Raw genomic sequence first — 17,992 nt, 5'->3', positions numbered from 1 at the left:
TGTTTCCCACTTGGTCAGGAACATTCACTGTATTTCTACATTAAATAAAAAGTAGCAAGGCATTTCATGTAAAAAGGTTGAGACACAATATTCCATGTTACATTTTTGATCGGGCAACCAGACAAATGTTTAAAATTGATGGCTTCTTTCAGAGTTTTTCAGTCAGGATGGCCGAGCGGTCTAAGGCGCTGCGTTTAGGCCGCAGTCTCCTCTGGAGGCGTGGGTTCAAATCCCACTTCTGACAATGACTGATGTTGTTCACTGGCTCAGTCACATTTACCGTATTTCTACATGAAGTAAAAAGCAGCAATAAATTTTGTGTAAAGAAGTTGAGACACCATATTCCAGGTGAGATGTGTTATCTAAGGACAAATGAAACATTTAGTAATTGTTGCTACTTTTATTACATTTTAATCAGGATGGCCTTGCCGTCTCAGGCCCTGTGTTTAGTCCGCAGTCTCCTCAGAAGACATGGGTTCAAATCCCTTTTCTCACAATGACTGATGTTTCCCACTTGGTCAGGCACATTCACTGTATTTCTACATTAAATAAAAAGTAGCAAGGCATTTCATGTAAAAAGGTTGAGACACAGTATTCCATGTTACATTTTTGATCGGGCAACAAATGTTTAAAATTGTTGGCTTCTTTTAGAGTTGTTCAGTCAGGATGGCCGAGCGGTCTAAGGCGCTGCGTTTAGGCCGCAGTCTCCTCTGGAGGCGTGGTTTCAAATCCCACTTCTGACAATGACTTATGTTGTTCACTAGCTCAGTCACATTTACCGTATTTCTACATGAAGTGAAAAGCAGCAATGCATTTTTGTAAAGAAGTTGAGACACCATATTCCAGGTGAGATTTGTTATCTAAGGACAAATGAAACATTTAGTAATTGTTGCTACTTTTATTACATTTTAATCAGGATGGCCTTGCCTTCTAAGGCCCTGTGTTTAGGCCGCAGTCTCCTCTGAAGACATGGGTTCAAATCCCACTTCTCACAATGACTGATGTTTCCCACTTGGTCAGGCACATTCACTGTATTTCTACATTAAATAAAAAGTAGCAAGGCATTTCATGTAAAAAGGTTGAGACACAATATTCCATGTTACATTTTTGATCGGGCAACCAGACAAATGTTTAAAATTGATTGCTTCTTTCAGAGTTTTTCAGTCAGGATGGCCGAGCGGTCTAAGGTGCTGCGTTTAGGCCGCAGTCTCCTCTGGAGGCGTGGGTTCAAATCCCACTTCTGACAATGACTGATGTTGTTCACTGGCTCAGTCACATTTACCGTATTTCTACATGAAGTGAAAAGCAGCAATGCATTTTGTGTAAAGAAGTTGAGACACCATATTCCAGGTGAGATGTAATATCTAAGGACAAATGAAACATTTAGTAATTGTTGCTACTTTTTTTACATTTTAATCAGGATGGCCTTGCCGTCTCAGGCCCTGTGTTTAGGCCGCAGTCTCCTCTGAAGACATGGGTTCAAATCCCACTTCTCACAATGACTGATGTTTCCCACTTGGTCAGGCACATTCACTGTATTTCTACAATAAATAAAAAGTAGCAAGGCATTTCATGTAAAAAGGTTGAGACACAATATTCCATGTTACATTTTTGATCGGGCAACCAGACAAATGTTTAAAATTGATTGCTTCTTTCAGAGTTTTTCAGTCAGGATGGCCGAGCGGTCTAAGGTGCTGCGTTTAGGCCGCAGTCTCCTCTGGAGGCGTGGGTTCAAATCCCACTTCTGACAATGACTGATGTTGTTCACTGGCTCAGTCACATTTACCGTATTTCTACATGAAGTGAAAAGCAGCAATGCATTTTGTGTAAAGAAGTTGAGACACCATATTCCATGTGAGATGTAATATCTAAGGACAAATGAAACATTTAGTAATTGTTGCTACTTTTTTTACATTTTAATCAGGATGGCCTTGCCGTCTAAGGCCCTGTGTTTAGGCCGCAGTCTCCTCTGAAGACATGGGTTCAAATCCCACTTCTCACAATGACTGATGTTTCCCACTTGGTCAGGCACATTCACTGTATTTCTACAAGAAATAAAAAGCAGAAACGCATTTAATCTAAAAAAGTTAAGACATTATATACAATGTTAAATTTGTGATATAAGGACCAAACAAATGTTTGAAATTGTTGCTTTTTTTGAGTGTTTTTCAGTCAGGATGGCCGAGCCGTCTAAGGCGCTGCGTTTAGGCCGCAGTCTCCTCTGGAGGCGTGGGTTCAAATCCCACTTCTGACAATGACTGATGTTGTTCACTGGCTCAGTCACATTTACCGTATTTCTACATGAAGTGAAAAGCAGTAATGCATTTTGTGTAAAGAAGTTGAGACACCATATTCCAGTTAAGATGTGTTATCTAAGGACAAAAGAAACATTTAGTAATTGTTGCTACTTTTATTACATTTTAATCAGGATGGCCTTGCCGTCTAAGGCCCTGTGTTTAGGCCGCAGTCTCCTCTGAAGACATGGGTTCAAATCCCACTTCTCACAATGACTGATGTTTCCCACTTGGTCAGGCACATTCACTGTATTTCTACAAGAAATAAAAAGCAGAAACGCATTTAATCTAAAAAAGTTAAGACATTATATACAATGTTAAATTTGTGATATAAGGACCAAACAAATGTTTGAAATTGTTGCTTTTTTTGAGTGTTTTTCAGTCAGGATGGCCGAGCGGTCTAAGGTGCTGCGTTTAGGCCGCAGTCTCCTCTGGAGGCGTGGGTTCAAATCCCACTTCTGACAATGACTGATGTTGTTCACTGGCTGAGTCACATTTACCGTATTTCTACATGAAGTGAAAAGCAGTAATCCATTTTGTGTAAAGAAGTTGAGACACCATATTCCAGGTGAGATGTGTTATCTAAGGACAAATGAAACATTTAGTAATTGTTGCTACTTTTATTACATTTTAATCAGGATGGCCTTGCCGTCTAAGGCCCTGTGTTTAGGCCGCAGTCTCCTCTGAAGACATGGGTTCAAATCCCACTTCTCACAATGACTGATGTTTCCCACTTGGTCAGGCACATTCACTGTATTTCTACATTAAATAAAAAGTAGCAAGGCATTTCATGTAAAAAGGTTGAGACACAATATTCCATGTTACATTTTTGATCGGGCAACAAATGTTTAAAATTGTTGGCTTCTTTTAGAGTTTTTGAACCAGACAAATGTTTAAAATTGTTGGCTTCTTTTAGAGTTTTTCAGTCAGGATGGCCGAGCGGTCTAAGGCGCTGCGTTTAGGCCGCAGTCTCCTCTGGAGGCGTGGGTTCAAATCCCACTTCTGACAATGACTGATGTTGTTCACTGGCTCAGTCACATTTACCGTATTTCTACATGAAGTGAAAAGCAGTAATGCATTTTGTGTAAAGAAGTTGAGACACCATATTCCAGGTAAGATGTGTTATCTAAGGACAAAAGAAACATTTAGTAATTGTTGCTACTTTTATTACATTTTAATCAGGATGGCCTTGCCGTCTAAGGCCCTGTGTTTAGGCCGCAGTCTCCTCTGAAGACATGGGTTCAAATCCCACTTCTCACAATGACTGATGTTTCCCACTTGGTCAGGCACATTCACTGTATTTCTACATTAAATAAAAAGTAGCAAGGCATTTCATGTAAAAAGGTTGAGACACAATATTCCATGTTACATTTTTGATCGGGCAACCAGACAAATGTTTAAAATTGATTGCTTCTTTCAGAGTTTTTCAGTCAGGATGGCCGAGCGGTCTAAGGTGCTGCGTTTAGGCCGCAGTCTCCTCTGGAGGCGTGGGTTCAAATCCCACTTCTGACAATGACTGATGTTGTTCACTGGCTCAGTCACATTTACCGTATTTCTACATGAAGTGAAAAGCAGTAATGCATTTTGTGTAAAGAAGTTGAGACACCATATTCCAGGTGAGATGTGTTATCGAAGGACAAAAGAAACATTTAGTAATTGTTGCTACTTTTATTACATTTTAATCAGGATGGCCTTGCCGTCTCAGGCCCTGTGTTTAGGCCGCAGTCTCCTCTGAAGACATGGGTTCAAATCCCACTTCTCACAATGACTGATGTTTCCCACTTGGTCAGGCACATTCACTGTATTTCTACAAGAAATAAAAAGCAGAAACGCATTTAATCTAAAAAAGTTAAGACATTATATACAATGTTAAATTTGTGATATAAGGACCAAACAAATGTTTGAAATTGTTGCTTTTTTTGAGTGTTTTTCAGTCAGGATGGCCGAGCGGTCTAAGGCGCTGCGTTTAGGCCGCAGTCTCCTCTGGAGGCGTGGGTTCAAATCCCACTTCTGACAATGACTGATGTTGTTCACTGGCTCAGTCACATTTACCGTATTTCTACATGAAGTGAAAAGCAGTAATGCATTTTGTGTAAAGAAGTTGAGACACCATATTCCAGGTGAGATGTGTTATCGAAGGACAAAAGAAACATTTAGTAATTGTTGCTACTTTTATTACATTTTAATCAGGATGGCCTTGCCGTCTCAGGCCCTGTGTTTAGGCCGCAGTCTCCTCTGAAGACATGGGTTCAAATCCCACTTCTCACAATGACTGATGTTTCCCACTTGGTCAGGCACATTCACTGTATTTCTACAAGAAATAAAAAGCAGAAACGCATTTAATCTAAAAAAGTTAAGACATTATATACAATGTTAAATTTGTGACATAAGGACCAAACAAATGTTTGAAATTGTTGCTTTTTTTGAGTGTTTTTCAGTCAGGATGGCCGAGCCGTCTAAGGCGCTGCGTTTAGGCCGCAGTCTCCTCTGGAGGCGTGGGTTCAAATCCCACTTCTGACAATGACTGATGTTGTTCACTGGCTCAGTCACATTTACCGTATTTCTACATGAAGTGAAAAGCAGTAATGCATTTTGTGTAAAGAAGTTGAGACACCATATTCCAGTTAAGATGTGTTATCTAAGGACAAAAGAAACATTTAGTAATTGTTGCTACTTTTATTACATTTTAATCAGGATGGCTTTGCCGTCTAAGGCCCTGTGTTTAGGCCGCAGTCTCCTCTGAAGACATGGGTTCAAATCCCACTTCTCACAATGACTGATGTTTCCCACTTGGTCAGGCACATTCACTGTATTTCTACAAGAAATAAAAAGCAGAAACGCATTTAATCTAAAAAAGTTAAGACATTATATACAATGTTAAATTTGTGATATAAGGACCAAACAAATGTTTGAAATTGTTACTTTTTTGAGTGTTTTACATTCAGGATGCCCGAGCGGTCTAAGGCGCTGCGTTTAAGCCGCAGTCTCCTCTGGAGGCGTGGGTTCAAATCCCACTTCTGACAATGACTGATGTTCACTGGCTCAGTCACATTTACCGTATTTCTACATGAAGTGAAAAGCAGTAATGCATTTTTGTTAAGAAGTTGAGACACCATATTCCAGGTAAGATGTGTTATCTAAGGACAAATGAAACATTTAGTAATTGTTGCTACTTTTATTACATTTTAATCAGGATGGCCTTGCCGTCTAAGGCCCTGTGTTTAGGCCGCAGTCTCCTCTGAAGACATGGGTTCAAATCCCACTTCTCACAATGACTGATGTTTCCCACTTGGTCAGGCACATTCACTGTATTTCTACAATAAATAAAAAGCAGAAACGCATTTAATCTAAAAAAGTTAAGACATTATATACAATGTTAAATTTGTGATATAAGGACCAAACAAATGTTTGAAATTGTTGCTTTTTTTGAGTGTTTTTCAGTCAGGATGGCCGAGCCGTCTAAGGCGCTGCGTTTAGGCCGCAGTCTCCTCTGGAGGCGTGGGTTCAAATCCCACTTCTGACAATGACTGATGTTGTTCACTGGCTCAGTCACATTTACCGTATTTCTACATGAAGTGAAAAGCAGTAATGCATTTTGTGTAAAGAAGTTGAGACACCATATTCCAGGTGAGATGTGTTATCTAAGGACAAAAGAAACATTTAGTAATTGTTGCTACTTTTATTACATTTTAATCAGGATGGCCTTGCCGTCTAGGGCCCTGTGTTTAGGCCGCAGTCTCCTCTGAAGACATGGGTTCAAATCCCACTTCTCACAATGACTGATGTTTCCCACTTGGTCAGGCACATTCACTGTATTTCTACATTAAATGAAAAGTAGCAAGGCATTTCATGTAAAAAGGTTGAGACACAATATTCCATGTTACATTTTTGATCGGGCAACCAGACAAATGTTTAAAATTGATGGCTTCTTTCAGAGTCTTTCAGTCAGGATGGCCGAGCGGTCTAAGGTGCTGCGTTTAGGCCGCAGTCTCCTCTGGAGGCGTGGGTTCAAATCCCACTTCTGACAATGACTGATGTTGTTCACTGGCTCAGTCACATTTACCGTATTTCTACATGAAGTGAAAAGCAGCAATGCATTTTGTGTAAAGAAGTTGAGACACCATATTCCAGGTGAGATGTGTTATCTAAGGACAAAAGAAACATTTAGTAATTGTTGCTACTTTTATTACATTTTAATCAGGATGGCTCACCGTCTAAGGCCCTGTGTTTAGGCCGCAGTCTCCTCTGAAGACATGGGTTCAAATCCCACTTCTCACAATGACTGATGTTTCCCACTTGGTCAGGAACATTCACTGTATTTCTACATTAAATAAAAAGTAGCAAGGCATTTCATGTAAAAAGGTTGAGACACAATATTCCATGTTACATTTTTGATCGGGCAACCAGACAAATGTTTAAAATTGATGGCTTCTTTCAGAGTTTTTCAGTCAGGATGGCCGAGCGGTCTAAGGCGCTGCGTTTAGGCCGCAGTCTCCTCTGGAGGCGTGGGTTCAAATCCCACTTCTGACAATGACTGATGTTGTTCACTGGCTCAGTCACATTTACCGTATTTCTACATGAAGTAAAAAGCAGCAATAAATTTTGTGTAAAGAAGTTGAGACACCATATTCCAGGTGAGATGTGTTATCTAAGGACAAATGAAACATTTAGTAATTGTTGCTACTTTTATTACATTTTAATCAGGATGGCCTTGCCGTCTCAGGCCCTGTGTTTAGTCCGCAGTCTCCTCAGAAGACATGGGTTCAAATCCCTTTTCTCACAATGACTGATGTTTCCCACTTGGTCAGGCACATTCACTGTATTTCTACATTAAATAAAAAGTAGCAAGGCATTTCATGTAAAAAGGTTGAGACACAGTATTCCATGTTACATTTTTGATCGGGCAACAAATGTTTAAAATTGTTGGCTTCTTTTAGAGTTGTTCAGTCAGGATGGCCGAGCGGTCTAAGGCGCTGCGTTTAGGCCGCAGTCTCCTCTGGAGGCGTGGTTTCAAATCCCACTTCTGACAATGACTTATGTTGTTCACTAGCTCAGTCACATTTACCGTATTTCTACATGAAGTGAAAAGCAGCAATGCATTTTTGTAAAGAAGTTGAGACACCATATTCCAGGTGAGATTTGTTATCTAAGGACAAATGAAACATTTAGTAATTGTTGCTACTTTTATTACATTTTAATCAGGATGGCCTTGCCTTCTAAGGCCCTGTGTTTAGGCCGCAGTCTCCTCTGAAGACATGGGTTCAAATCCCACTTCTCACAATGACTGATGTTTCCCACTTGGTCAGGCACATTCACTGTATTTCTACATTAAATAAAAAGTAGCAAGGCATTTCATGTAAAAAGGTTGAGACACAATATTCCATGTTACATTTTTGATCGGGCAACCAGACAAATGTTTAAAATTGATTGCTTCTTTCAGAGTTTTTCAGTCAGGATGGCCGAGCGGTCTAAGGTGCTGCGTTTAGGCCGCAGTCTCCTCTGGAGGCGTGGGTTCAAATCCCACTTCTGACAATGACTGATGTTGTTCACTGGCTCAGTCACATTTACCGTATTTCTACATGAAGTGAAAAGCAGTAATGCATTTTGTGTAAAGAAGTTGAGACACCATATTCCAGGTGAGATGTGTTATCGAAGGACAAAAGAAACATTTAGTAATTGTTGCTACTTTTATTACATTTTAATCAGGATGGCCTTGCCGTCTCAGGCCCTGTGTTTAGGCCGCAGTCTCCTCTGAAGACATGGGTTCAAATCCCACTTCTCACAATGACTGATGTTTCCCACTTGGTCAGGCACATTCACTGTATTTCTACAAGAAATAAAAAGCAGAAACGCATTTAATCTAAAAAAGTTAAGACATTATATACAATGTTAAATTTGTGATATAAGGACCAAACAAATGTTTGAAATTGTTGCTTTTTTTGAGTGTTTTTCAGTCAGGATGGCCGAGCGGTCTAAGGCGCTGCGTTTAGGCCGCAGTCTCCTCTGGAGGCGTGGGTTCAAATCCCACTTCTGACAATGACTGATGTTGTTCACTGGCTCAGTCACATTTACCGTATTTCTACATGAAGTGAAAAGCAGTAATGCATTTTGTGTAAAGAAGTTGAGACACCATATTCCAGGTGAGATGTGTTATCGAAGGACAAAAGAAACATTTAGTAATTGTTGCTACTTTTATTACATTTTAATCAGGATGGCCTTGCCGTCTCAGGCCCTGTGTTTAGGCCGCAGTCTCCTCTGAAGACATGGGTTCAAATCCCACTTCTCACAATGACTGATGTTTCCCACTTGGTCAGGCACATTCACTGTATTTCTACAAGAAATAAAAAGCAGAAACGCATTTAATCTAAAAAAGTTAAGACATTATATACAATGTTAAATTTGTGACATAAGGACCAAACAAATGTTTGAAATTGTTGCTTTTTTTGAGTGTTTTTCAGTCAGGATGGCCGAGCCGTCTAAGGCGCTGCGTTTAGGCCGCAGTCTCCTCTGGAGGCGTGGGTTCAAATCCCACTTCTGACAATGACTGATGTTGTTCACTGGCTCAGTCACATTTACCGTATTTCTACATGAAGTGAAAAGCAGTAATGCATTTTGTGTAAAGAAGTTGAGACACCATATTCCAGTTAAGATGTGTTATCTAAGGACAAAAGAAACATTTAGTAATTGTTGCTACTTTTATTACATTTTAATCAGGATGGCTTTGCCGTCTAAGGCCCTGTGTTTAGGCCGCAGTCTCCTCTGAAGACATGGGTTCAAATCCCACTTCTCACAATGACTGATGTTTCCCACTTGGTCAGGCACATTCACTGTATTTCTACAAGAAATAAAAAGCAGAAACGCATTTAATCTAAAAAAGTTAAGACATTATATACAATGTTAAATTTGTGATATAAGGACCAAACAAATGTTTGAAATTGTTACTTTTTTGAGTGTTTTACATTCAGGATGCCCGAGCGGTCTAAGGCGCTGCGTTTAAGCCGCAGTCTCCTCTGGAGGCGTGGGTTCAAATCCCACTTCTGACAATGACTGATGTTCACTGGCTCAGTCACATTTACCGTATTTCTACATGAAGTGAAAAGCAGTAATGCATTTTTGTTAAGAAGTTGAGACACCATATTCCAGGTAAGATGTGTTATCTAAGGACAAATGAAACATTTAGTAATTGTTGCTACTTTTATTACATTTTAATCAGGATGGCCTTGCCGTCTAAGGCCCTGTGTTTAGGCCGCAGTCTCCTCTGAAGACATGGGTTCAAATCCCACTTCTCACAATGACTGATGTTTCCCACTTGGTCAGGCACATTCACTGTATTTCTACAAGAAATAAAAAGCAGAAACGCATTTAATCTAAAAAAGTTAAGACATTATATACAATGTTAAATTTGTGATATAAGGACCAAACAAATGTTTGAAATTGTTACTTTTTTGAGTGTTTTACATTCAGGATGGCCGAGCGGTCTAAGGCGCTGCGTTTAGGCCGCAGTCTCCTCTGAAGGCGTGGGTTCAAATCCCACTTCTCACAATGACTGATGTTTCCCACTTGTTCAGGCACATTCACTGTATTTCTACAAGAAATAAAAAGCAGAAACGCATTTAATCTAAAAAAGTTAAGACATTATATACAATGTTAAATTTGTGATATAAGGACCAAACAAATGTTTGAAATTGTTGCTTTTTTTGAGTGTTTTTCAGTCAGGATGGCCGAGCGGTCTAAGGCGCTGCGTTTAGGCCGCAGTCTCCTCTGGAGGCGTGGGTTCAAATCCCACTTCTGACAATGACTGATGTTGTTCACTGGCTCAGTCACATTTACCGTATTTCTACATGAAGTGAAAAGCAGTAATGCATTTTGTGTAAAGAAGTTGAGACACCATATTCCAGGTGAGATGTGTTATCTAAGGACAAATGAAACATTTAGTAATTGTTGCTACTTTTATTACATTTTAATCAGGATGGCCTTGCCGTCTAAGGCCCTGTGTTTAGGCCGCAGTCTCCTCTAAAGACATGGGTTCAAATCCCACTTCTCACAATGACTGATGTTTCCCACTTGGTCAGGCACATTCACTGTATTTCTACATTAAATAAAAAGTAGCAAGGCATTTCATGTAAAAAGGTTGAGACACAATATTCCATGTTACATTTTTGATCGGGCAACCAGACAAATGTTTAAAATTGATGGCTTCTTTCAGAGTCTTTCAGTCAGGATGGCCGAGCGGTCTAAGGTGCTGCGTTTAGGCCGCAGTCTCCTCTGGAGGCGTGGGTTCAAATCCCACTTCTGACAATGACTGATGTTGTTCACTGGCTCAGTCACATTTACCGTATTTCTACATGAAGTGAAAAGCAGCAATGCATTTTGTGTAAAGAAGTTGAGACACCATATTCCAGGTGAGATGTGTTATCTAAGGACAAAAGAAACATTTAGTAATTGTTGCTACTTTTATTACATTTTAATCAGGATGGCTCACCGTCTAAGGCCCTGTGTTTAGGCCGCAGTCTCCTCTGAAGACATGGGTTCAAATCCCACTTCTCACAATGACTGATGTTTCCCACTTGGTCAGGAACATTCACTGTATTTCTACATTAAATAAAAAGTAGCAAGGCATTTCATGTAAAAAGGTTGAGACACAATATTCCATGTTACATTTTTGATCGGGCAACCAGACAAATGTTTAAAATTGATGGCTTCTTTCAGAGTTTTTCAGTCAGGATGGCCGAGCGGTCTAAGGCGCTGCGTTTAGGCCGCAGTCTCCTCTGGAGGCGTGGGTTCAAATCCCACTTCTGACAATGACTGATGTTGTTCACTGGCTCAGTCACATTTACCGTATTTCTACATGAAGTAAAAAGCAGCAATAAATTTTGTGTAAAGAAGTTGAGACACCATATTCCAGGTGAGATGTGTTATCTAAGGACAAATGAAACATTTAGTAATTGTTGCTACTTTTATTACATTTTAATCAGGATGGCCTTGCCGTCTCAGGCCCTGTGTTTAGTCCGCAGTCTCCTCAGAAGACATGGGTTCAAATCCCTTTTCTCACAATGACTGATGTTTCCCACTTGGTCAGGCACATTCACTGTATTTCTACATTAAATAAAAAGTAGCAAGGCATTTCATGTAAAAAGGTTGAGACACAGTATTCCATGTTACATTTTTGATCGGGCAACAAATGTTTAAAATTGTTGGCTTCTTTTAGAGTTTTTGAACCAGACAAATGTTTAAAATTGTTGGCTTCTTTTAGAGTTGTTCAGTCAGGATGGCCGAGCGGTCTAAGGCGCTGCGTTTAGGCCGCAGTCTCCTCTGGAGGCGTGGTTTCAAATCCCACTTCTGACAATGACTTATGTTGTTCACTAGCTCAGTCACATTTACCGTATTTCTACATGAAGTGAAAAGCAGCAATGCATTTTTGTAAAGAAGTTGAGACACCATATTCCAGGTGAGATTTGTTATCTAAGGACAAATGAAACATTTAGTAATTGTTGCTACTTTTATTACATTTTAATCAGGATGGCCTTGCCTTCTAAGGCCCTGTGTTTAGGCCGCAGTCTCCTCTGAAGACATGGGTTCAAATCCCACTTCTCACAATGACTGATGTTTCCCACTTGGTCAGGCACATTCACTGTATTTCTACATTAAATAAAAAGTAGCAAGGCATTTCATGTAAAAAGGTTGAGACACAATATTCCATGTTACATTTTTGATCGGGCAACCAGACAAATGTTTAAAATTGATTGCTTCTTTCAGAGTTTTTCAGTCAGGATGGCCGAGCGGTCTAAGGTGCTGCGTTTAGGCCGCAGTCTCCTCTGGAGGCGTGGGTTCAAATCCCACTTCTGACAATGACTGATGTTGTTCACTGGCTCAGTCACATTTACCGTATTTCTACATGAAGTGAAAAGCAGCAATGCATTTTGTGTAAAGAAGTTGAGACACCATATTCCAGGTGAGATGTGTTATCGAAGGACAAAAGAAACATTTAGTAATTGTTGCTACTTTTATTACATTTTAATCAGGATGGCCTTGCCGTCTAAGGCCCTGTGTTTAGGCCGCAGTCTCCTCTGAAGACATGGGTTCAAATCCCACTTCTCACAATGACTGATGTTTCCCACTTGGTCAGGCACATTCACTGTATTTCTACAAGAAATAAAAAGCAGAAACGCATTTAATCTAAAAAAGTTAAGACATTATATACAATGTTAAATTTGTGATATAAGGACCAAACAAATGTTTGAAATTGTTACTTTTTTGAGTGTTTTACATTCAGGACGGCCGAGCGGTCTAAGGCGCTGCGTTTAGGCCGCAGTATCCTCTGAAGGCGTGGGTTCAAATCCCACTTCTGACAATGACTGATGTTTCCCACTTGGTCAGGCACATTCACTGTATTTCTACAAGAAATAAAAAGCAGAAACGCATTTAATCTAAAAAAGTTAAGACATTATATACAATGTTAAATTTGTGATATAAGGACCAAACAAATGTTTGAAATTGTTGCTTTTTTTGAGTGTTTTTCAGTCAGGATGGCCGAGCCGTCTAAGGCGCTGCGTTTAGGCACCATATTCCAGGTAAGATGTGTTATCTAAGGACAAAAGAAACATTTAGTAATTGTTGCTACTTTTATTACATTTTAATCAGGATGGCCTTGCCGTCTCAGGCCCTGTGTTTAGGCGGCAGTCTCCTCTGAAGACATGGGTTCAAATCCCACTTCTCACAATGACTGATGTTTCCCACTTGGTCAGGAACATTCACTGTATTTCTACATTAAATAAAAAGTAGCAAGGCATTTCATGTAAAAAGGTTGAGACACAGTATTCCATGTTACATTTTTGATCGGGCAACAAATGTTTAAAATTGTTGGCTTCTTTTAGAGTTTTTGAACCAGACAAATGTTTAAAATTGTTGGCTTCTTTTAGAGTTGTTCAGTCAGGATGGCCGAGCGGTCTAAGGCGCTGCGTTTAGGCCGCAGTCTCCTCTGGAGGCGTGGGTTCAAATCCCACTTCTGACAATGACTGATGTTGTTCACTGGCTCAGTCACATTTACCGTATTTCTACATGAAGTGAAAAGCAGTAATGCATTTTGTGTAAAGAAGTTGAGACACCATATTCCAGGTAAGATGTGTTATCTAAGGACAAAAGAAACATTTAGTAATTGTTCCTACTTTTATTACATTTTAATCAGGATGGCCTTGCCGTCTCAGGCCCTGTGTTTAGGCCGCAGTCTCCTCTGAAGACATGGGTTCAAATCCCACTTCTCACAATGACTGATGTTTCCCACTTGGTCAGGCACATTCACTGTATTTCTACAAGAAATAAAAAGCAGAAACGCATTTAATCTAAAAAAGTTAAGACATTATATACAATGTTAAATTTGTGATATAAGGACCAAACAAATGTTTGAAATTGTTGCTTTTTTTGAGTGTTTTTCAGTCAGGATGGCCGAGCGGTCTAAGGCGCTGCGTTTAGGCCGCAGTCTCCTCTGGAGGCGTGGGTTCAAATCCCACTTCTGACAATGACTGATGTTGTTCACTGGCTCAGTCACATTTACCGTATTTCTACATGAAGTGAAAAGCAGTAATGCATTTTGTGTAAAGAAGTTGAGACACCATATTCCAGGTGAGATGTGTTATCTAAGGACAAATGAAACATTTAGTAATTGTTGCTACTTTTATTACATTTTAATCAGGATGGCCTTGCCGTCTAAGGCCTTGTGTTTAGGCCGCAGTCTCCTCTGAAGACATGGGTTCAAATCCCACTTCTCACAATGACTGATGTTTCCCACTTGGTCAGGCACATTCACTGTATTTCTACAAGAAATAAAAAGCAGAAACGCATTTAATCTAAAAAAGTTAAGACATTATATACAATGTTAAATTTGTGATATAAGGACCAAACAAATGTTCGAAATTGTTGCTTTTTTTGAGTGTTTTTCAGTCAGGATGGCCGAGCGGTCTAAGGCGCTGCGTTTAGGCCGCAGTCTCCTCTGAAGGCGTGGGTTCAAATCCCACTTCTGACAATGACTGATGTTTCCCACTTGGTCAGGCACATTCACTGTATTTCTACAAGAAATAAAAAGCAGAAACGCATTTAATCTAAAAAAGTTAAGACATTATATACAATGTTAAATTTGTGATATAAGGACCAAACAAATGTTCGAAATTGTTGCTTTTTTTGAGTGTTTTTCAGTCAGGATGGCCGAGCGGTCTAAGGCGCTGCGTTTAGGCCGCAGTCTCCTCTGAAGGCGTGGGTTCAAATCCCACTTCTGACAATGACTGATGTTTCCCACTTGGTCAGGCACATTCACTGTATTTCTACAAGAAATAAAAAGCAGAAACGCATTTAATCTAAAAAAGTTAAGACATTATATACAATGTTAAATTTAAGATATAAGGACCAAACAAATGTTTGAAATTGTTGCTTTTTTTGAGTGTTTTTCAGTCAGGATGGCCGAGCGGTCTAAGGCGCTGCGTTTAGGCCGCAGTCTCCTCTGGAGGCGTGGGTTCAAATCCCACTTCTGACAATGACTGATGTTGTTCACTGGCTCAGTCACATTTACCGTATTTCTACATGAAGTGAAAAGCAGTAATGCATTTTGTGTAAAGAAGTTGAGACACCATATTCCAGGTAAGATGTGTTATCTAAGGACAAAAGAAACATTTAGTAATTGTTGCTACTTTTATTACATTTTAATCAGGATGGCCTTGCCGTCTCAGGCCCTGTGTTTAGGCCGCAGTCTCCTCTGAAGACATGGGTTCAAATCCCACTTCTCACAATGACTGATGTTTCCCACTTGGTCAGGCACATTCACTGTATTTCTACAAGAAATAAAAAGCAGAAACGCATTTAATCTAAAAAAGTTAAGACATTATATACAATGTTAAATTTGTGACATAAGGACCAAACAAATGTTTGAAATTGTTGCTTTTTTTGAGTGTTTTTCAGTCAGGATGGCCGAGCCGTCTAAGGCGCTGCGTTTAGGCCGCAGTCTCCTCTGGAGGCGTGGGTTCAAATCCCACTTCTGACAATGACTGATGTTGTTCACTGGCTCAGTCACATTTACCGTATTTCTACATGAAGTGAAAAGCAGTAATGCATTTTGTGTAAAGAAGTTGAGACACCATATTCCAGTTAAGATGTGTTATCTAAGGACAAAAGAAACATTTAGTAATTGTTGCTACTTTTATTACATTTTAATCAGGATGGCCTTGCCGTCTAAGGCCCTGTGTTTAGGCCGCAGTCTCCTCTGAAGACATGGGTTCAAATCCCACTTCTCACAATGACTGATGTTTCCCACTTGGTCAGGCACATTCACTGTATTTCTACAAGAAATAAAAAGCAGAAACGCATTTAATCTAAAAAAGTTAAGACATTATATACAATGTTAAATTTGTGATATAAGGACCAAACAAATGTTTGAAATTGTTACTTTTTTGAGTGTTTTACATTCAGGATGCCCGAGCGGTCTAAGGCGCTGCGTTTAGGCCGCAGTCTCCTCTGGAGGCGTGGGTTCAAATCCCACTTCTGACAATGACTGATGTTCACTGGCTCAGTCACATTTACCGTATTTCTACATGAAGTGAAAAGCAGTAATGTATTTTTGTTAAGAAGTTGAGACACCATATTCCAGGTAAGATGTGTTATCTAAGGACAAAAGAAATATTTAGTAATTGTTGCTACTTTTATTACATTTTAATCAGGGTGGCCTTGCCGTTTAAGGCCCTGTGTTTAGGCCGCAGTCTCCTCTGAAGACATGGGTTCAAATCCCACTTCTCACAATGACTGATGTTTCCCACTTGGTCAGGCACATTCACTGTATTTCTACAAGAAATAAAAAGCAGAAACGCATTTAATCTAAAAAAGTTAAGACATTATATACAATGTTAAATTTGTGATATAAGGACCAAACAAATGTTTGAAATTGTTACTTTTTTGAGTGTTTTACATTCAGGATGGCCGAGCGGTCTAAGGCGCTGCGTTTAGGCCGCAGTCTCCTCTGGAGGCGTGGGTTCAAATCCCACTTCTGACAATGACTGATGTTGTTCACTGGCTCAGTCACATTTACCGTATTTCTACATGAAGTGAAAAGCAGTAATGCATTTTGTGTAAAGAAGTTGAGACACCATATTCCAGGTGAGATGTGTTATCTAAGGACAAATGAAACATTTAGTAATTGTTGCTACTTTTATTACATTTTAATCAGGATGGCCTTGCCGTCTAAGGCCTTGTGTTTAGGCCGCAGTCTCCTCTGAAGACATGGGTTCAAATCCCACTTCTCACAATGACTGATGTTTCCCACTTGGTCAGGCACATTCACTGTATTTCTACAAGAAATAAAAAGCAGAAACGCATTTAATCTAAAAAAGTTAAGACATTATATACAATGTTAAATTTGTGATATAAGGACCAAACAAATGTTCGAAATTGTTGCTTTTTTTGAGTGTTTTTCAGTCAGGATGGCCGAGCGGTCTAAGGCGCTGCGTTTAGGCCGCAGTCTCCTCTGAAGGCGTGGGTTCAAATCCCACTTCTGACAATGACTGATGTTTCCCACTTGGTCAGGCACATTCACTGTATTTCTACAAGAAATAAAAAGCAGAAACGCATTTAATCTAAAAAAGTTAAGACATTATATACAATGTTAAATTTAAGATATAAGGACCAAACAAATGTTTGAAATTGTTGCTTTTTTTGAGTGTTTTTCAGTCAGGATGGCCGAGCGGTCTAAGGCGCTGCGTTTAGGCCGCAGTCTCCTCTGGAGGCGTGGGTTCAAATCCCACTTCTGACAATGACTGATGTTGTTCACTGGCTCAGTCACATTTACCGTATTTCTACATGAAGTGAAAAGCAGTAATGCATTTTGTGTAAAGAAGTTGAGACACCATATTCCAGGTAAGATGTGTTATCTAAGGACAAAAGAAACATTTAGTAATTGTTGCTACTTTTATTACATTTTAATCAGGATGGCCTTGCCGTCTCAGGCCCTGTGTTTAGGCCGCAGTCTCCTCTGAAGACATGGGTTCAAATCCCACTTCTCACAATGACTGATGTTTCCCACTTGGTCAGGCACATTCACTGTATTTCTACAAGAAATAAAAAGCAGAAACGCATTTAATCTAAAAAAGTTAAGACATTATATACAATGTTAAATTTGTGACATAAGGACCAAACAAATGTTTGAAATTGTTGCTTTTTTTGAGTGTTTTTCAGTCAGGATGGCCGAGCCGTCTAAGGCGCTGCGTTTAGGCCGCAGTCTCCTCTGGAGGCGTGGGTTCAAATCCCACTTCTGACAATGACTGATGTTGTTCACTGGCTCAGTCACATTTACCGTATTTCTACATGAAGTGAAAAGCAGTAATGCATTTTGTGTAAAGAAGTTGAGACACCATATTCCAGTTAAGATGTGTTATCTAAGGACAAAAGAAACATTTAGTAATTGTTGCTACTTTTATTACATTTTAATCAGGATGGCCTTGCCGTCTAAGGCCCTGTGTTTAGGCCGCAGTCTCCTCTGAAGACATGGGTTCAAATCCCACTTCTCACAATGACTGATGTTTCCCACTTGGTCAGGCACATTCACTGTATTTCTACAAGAAATAAAAAGCAGAAACGCATTTAATCTAAAAAAGTTAAGACATTATATACAATGTTAAATTTGTGATATAAGGACCAAACAAATGTTTGAAATTGTTACTTTTTTG

General features: G+C 39.7%; 34 non-coding genes across 34 annotated transcripts; all 34 read left to right on the top strand.

The window, feature by feature from the left end:
- The first annotated feature begins 161 nt into the window (after positions 1-161).
- Positions 162-244, top strand: trnal-uag (transfer RNA leucine (anticodon UAG)). Its single transcript has one exon. It is a non-coding gene; the product is annotated as a tRNA-Leu (tRNA).
- Positions 245-660: 416 nt separating this feature from the next.
- trnal-uag (transfer RNA leucine (anticodon UAG)) lies at positions 661-743 on the top strand. Its single transcript has one exon. It is a non-coding gene; the product is annotated as a tRNA-Leu (tRNA).
- A 420-nt stretch (positions 744-1,163) lies between these two features.
- trnal-uag (transfer RNA leucine (anticodon UAG)) lies at positions 1,164-1,246 on the top strand. Its single transcript has one exon. It is a non-coding gene; the product is annotated as a tRNA-Leu (tRNA).
- A 421-nt stretch (positions 1,247-1,667) lies between these two features.
- Positions 1,668-1,750, top strand: trnal-uag (transfer RNA leucine (anticodon UAG)). Its single transcript has one exon. It is a non-coding gene; the product is annotated as a tRNA-Leu (tRNA).
- A 421-nt stretch (positions 1,751-2,171) lies between these two features.
- Positions 2,172-2,254, top strand: trnal-uag (transfer RNA leucine (anticodon UAG)). Its single transcript has one exon. It is a non-coding gene; the product is annotated as a tRNA-Leu (tRNA).
- Positions 2,255-2,675: 421 nt separating this feature from the next.
- On the top strand, positions 2,676-2,758 carry trnal-uag (transfer RNA leucine (anticodon UAG)). The gene has a single exon. It is a non-coding gene; the product is annotated as a tRNA-Leu (tRNA).
- A 461-nt stretch (positions 2,759-3,219) lies between these two features.
- Positions 3,220-3,302, top strand: trnal-uag (transfer RNA leucine (anticodon UAG)). Its single transcript has one exon. It is a non-coding gene; the product is annotated as a tRNA-Leu (tRNA).
- Positions 3,303-3,723: 421 nt separating this feature from the next.
- On the top strand, positions 3,724-3,806 carry trnal-uag (transfer RNA leucine (anticodon UAG)). Its single transcript has one exon. It is a non-coding gene; the product is annotated as a tRNA-Leu (tRNA).
- Positions 3,807-4,227: 421 nt separating this feature from the next.
- On the top strand, positions 4,228-4,310 carry trnal-uag (transfer RNA leucine (anticodon UAG)). The gene has a single exon. It is a non-coding gene; the product is annotated as a tRNA-Leu (tRNA).
- Positions 4,311-4,731: 421 nt separating this feature from the next.
- On the top strand, positions 4,732-4,814 carry trnal-uag (transfer RNA leucine (anticodon UAG)). The gene has a single exon. It is a non-coding gene; the product is annotated as a tRNA-Leu (tRNA).
- A 420-nt stretch (positions 4,815-5,234) lies between these two features.
- On the top strand, positions 5,235-5,317 carry trnal-uaa (transfer RNA leucine (anticodon UAA)). Its single transcript has one exon. It is a non-coding gene; the product is annotated as a tRNA-Leu (tRNA).
- A 417-nt stretch (positions 5,318-5,734) lies between these two features.
- trnal-uag (transfer RNA leucine (anticodon UAG)) lies at positions 5,735-5,817 on the top strand. Its single transcript has one exon. It is a non-coding gene; the product is annotated as a tRNA-Leu (tRNA).
- A 421-nt stretch (positions 5,818-6,238) lies between these two features.
- trnal-uag (transfer RNA leucine (anticodon UAG)) lies at positions 6,239-6,321 on the top strand. The gene has a single exon. It is a non-coding gene; the product is annotated as a tRNA-Leu (tRNA).
- Positions 6,322-6,741: 420 nt separating this feature from the next.
- trnal-uag (transfer RNA leucine (anticodon UAG)) lies at positions 6,742-6,824 on the top strand. The gene has a single exon. It is a non-coding gene; the product is annotated as a tRNA-Leu (tRNA).
- A 416-nt stretch (positions 6,825-7,240) lies between these two features.
- Positions 7,241-7,323, top strand: trnal-uag (transfer RNA leucine (anticodon UAG)). The gene has a single exon. It is a non-coding gene; the product is annotated as a tRNA-Leu (tRNA).
- Positions 7,324-7,743: 420 nt separating this feature from the next.
- Positions 7,744-7,826, top strand: trnal-uag (transfer RNA leucine (anticodon UAG)). Its single transcript has one exon. It is a non-coding gene; the product is annotated as a tRNA-Leu (tRNA).
- A 421-nt stretch (positions 7,827-8,247) lies between these two features.
- On the top strand, positions 8,248-8,330 carry trnal-uag (transfer RNA leucine (anticodon UAG)). The gene has a single exon. It is a non-coding gene; the product is annotated as a tRNA-Leu (tRNA).
- Positions 8,331-8,751: 421 nt separating this feature from the next.
- Positions 8,752-8,834, top strand: trnal-uag (transfer RNA leucine (anticodon UAG)). The gene has a single exon. It is a non-coding gene; the product is annotated as a tRNA-Leu (tRNA).
- A 420-nt stretch (positions 8,835-9,254) lies between these two features.
- trnal-uaa (transfer RNA leucine (anticodon UAA)) lies at positions 9,255-9,337 on the top strand. Its single transcript has one exon. It is a non-coding gene; the product is annotated as a tRNA-Leu (tRNA).
- A 668-nt stretch (positions 9,338-10,005) lies between these two features.
- On the top strand, positions 10,006-10,088 carry trnal-uag (transfer RNA leucine (anticodon UAG)). Its single transcript has one exon. It is a non-coding gene; the product is annotated as a tRNA-Leu (tRNA).
- A 421-nt stretch (positions 10,089-10,509) lies between these two features.
- Positions 10,510-10,592, top strand: trnal-uag (transfer RNA leucine (anticodon UAG)). Its single transcript has one exon. It is a non-coding gene; the product is annotated as a tRNA-Leu (tRNA).
- Positions 10,593-11,012: 420 nt separating this feature from the next.
- Positions 11,013-11,095, top strand: trnal-uag (transfer RNA leucine (anticodon UAG)). The gene has a single exon. It is a non-coding gene; the product is annotated as a tRNA-Leu (tRNA).
- A 461-nt stretch (positions 11,096-11,556) lies between these two features.
- On the top strand, positions 11,557-11,639 carry trnal-uag (transfer RNA leucine (anticodon UAG)). The gene has a single exon. It is a non-coding gene; the product is annotated as a tRNA-Leu (tRNA).
- Positions 11,640-12,059: 420 nt separating this feature from the next.
- Positions 12,060-12,142, top strand: trnal-uag (transfer RNA leucine (anticodon UAG)). Its single transcript has one exon. It is a non-coding gene; the product is annotated as a tRNA-Leu (tRNA).
- A 1,080-nt stretch (positions 12,143-13,222) lies between these two features.
- On the top strand, positions 13,223-13,305 carry trnal-uag (transfer RNA leucine (anticodon UAG)). Its single transcript has one exon. It is a non-coding gene; the product is annotated as a tRNA-Leu (tRNA).
- Positions 13,306-13,726: 421 nt separating this feature from the next.
- trnal-uag (transfer RNA leucine (anticodon UAG)) lies at positions 13,727-13,809 on the top strand. Its single transcript has one exon. It is a non-coding gene; the product is annotated as a tRNA-Leu (tRNA).
- A 421-nt stretch (positions 13,810-14,230) lies between these two features.
- trnal-uag (transfer RNA leucine (anticodon UAG)) lies at positions 14,231-14,313 on the top strand. The gene has a single exon. It is a non-coding gene; the product is annotated as a tRNA-Leu (tRNA).
- A 169-nt stretch (positions 14,314-14,482) lies between these two features.
- Positions 14,483-14,565, top strand: trnal-uag (transfer RNA leucine (anticodon UAG)). Its single transcript has one exon. It is a non-coding gene; the product is annotated as a tRNA-Leu (tRNA).
- A 169-nt stretch (positions 14,566-14,734) lies between these two features.
- trnal-uag (transfer RNA leucine (anticodon UAG)) lies at positions 14,735-14,817 on the top strand. Its single transcript has one exon. It is a non-coding gene; the product is annotated as a tRNA-Leu (tRNA).
- Positions 14,818-15,238: 421 nt separating this feature from the next.
- On the top strand, positions 15,239-15,321 carry trnal-uag (transfer RNA leucine (anticodon UAG)). The gene has a single exon. It is a non-coding gene; the product is annotated as a tRNA-Leu (tRNA).
- A 919-nt stretch (positions 15,322-16,240) lies between these two features.
- trnal-uag (transfer RNA leucine (anticodon UAG)) lies at positions 16,241-16,323 on the top strand. The gene has a single exon. It is a non-coding gene; the product is annotated as a tRNA-Leu (tRNA).
- Positions 16,324-16,744: 421 nt separating this feature from the next.
- Positions 16,745-16,827, top strand: trnal-uag (transfer RNA leucine (anticodon UAG)). The gene has a single exon. It is a non-coding gene; the product is annotated as a tRNA-Leu (tRNA).
- Positions 16,828-16,996: 169 nt separating this feature from the next.
- Positions 16,997-17,079, top strand: trnal-uag (transfer RNA leucine (anticodon UAG)). Its single transcript has one exon. It is a non-coding gene; the product is annotated as a tRNA-Leu (tRNA).
- Positions 17,080-17,500: 421 nt separating this feature from the next.
- Positions 17,501-17,583, top strand: trnal-uag (transfer RNA leucine (anticodon UAG)). Its single transcript has one exon. It is a non-coding gene; the product is annotated as a tRNA-Leu (tRNA).
- Positions 17,584-17,992: the final 409 nt, after the last annotated feature.

The sequence above is a fragment of the Pungitius pungitius genome, chromosome 15, assembly GCF_949316345.1.
Source record: "Pungitius pungitius chromosome 15, fPunPun2.1, whole genome shotgun sequence".
NCBI lineage: Eukaryota > Metazoa > Chordata > Actinopteri > Perciformes > Gasterosteidae > Pungitius > Pungitius pungitius.
Note: the sequence above shows the minus strand (reverse complement) of the source record. Positions and strands in the feature narration are given on the sequence as shown.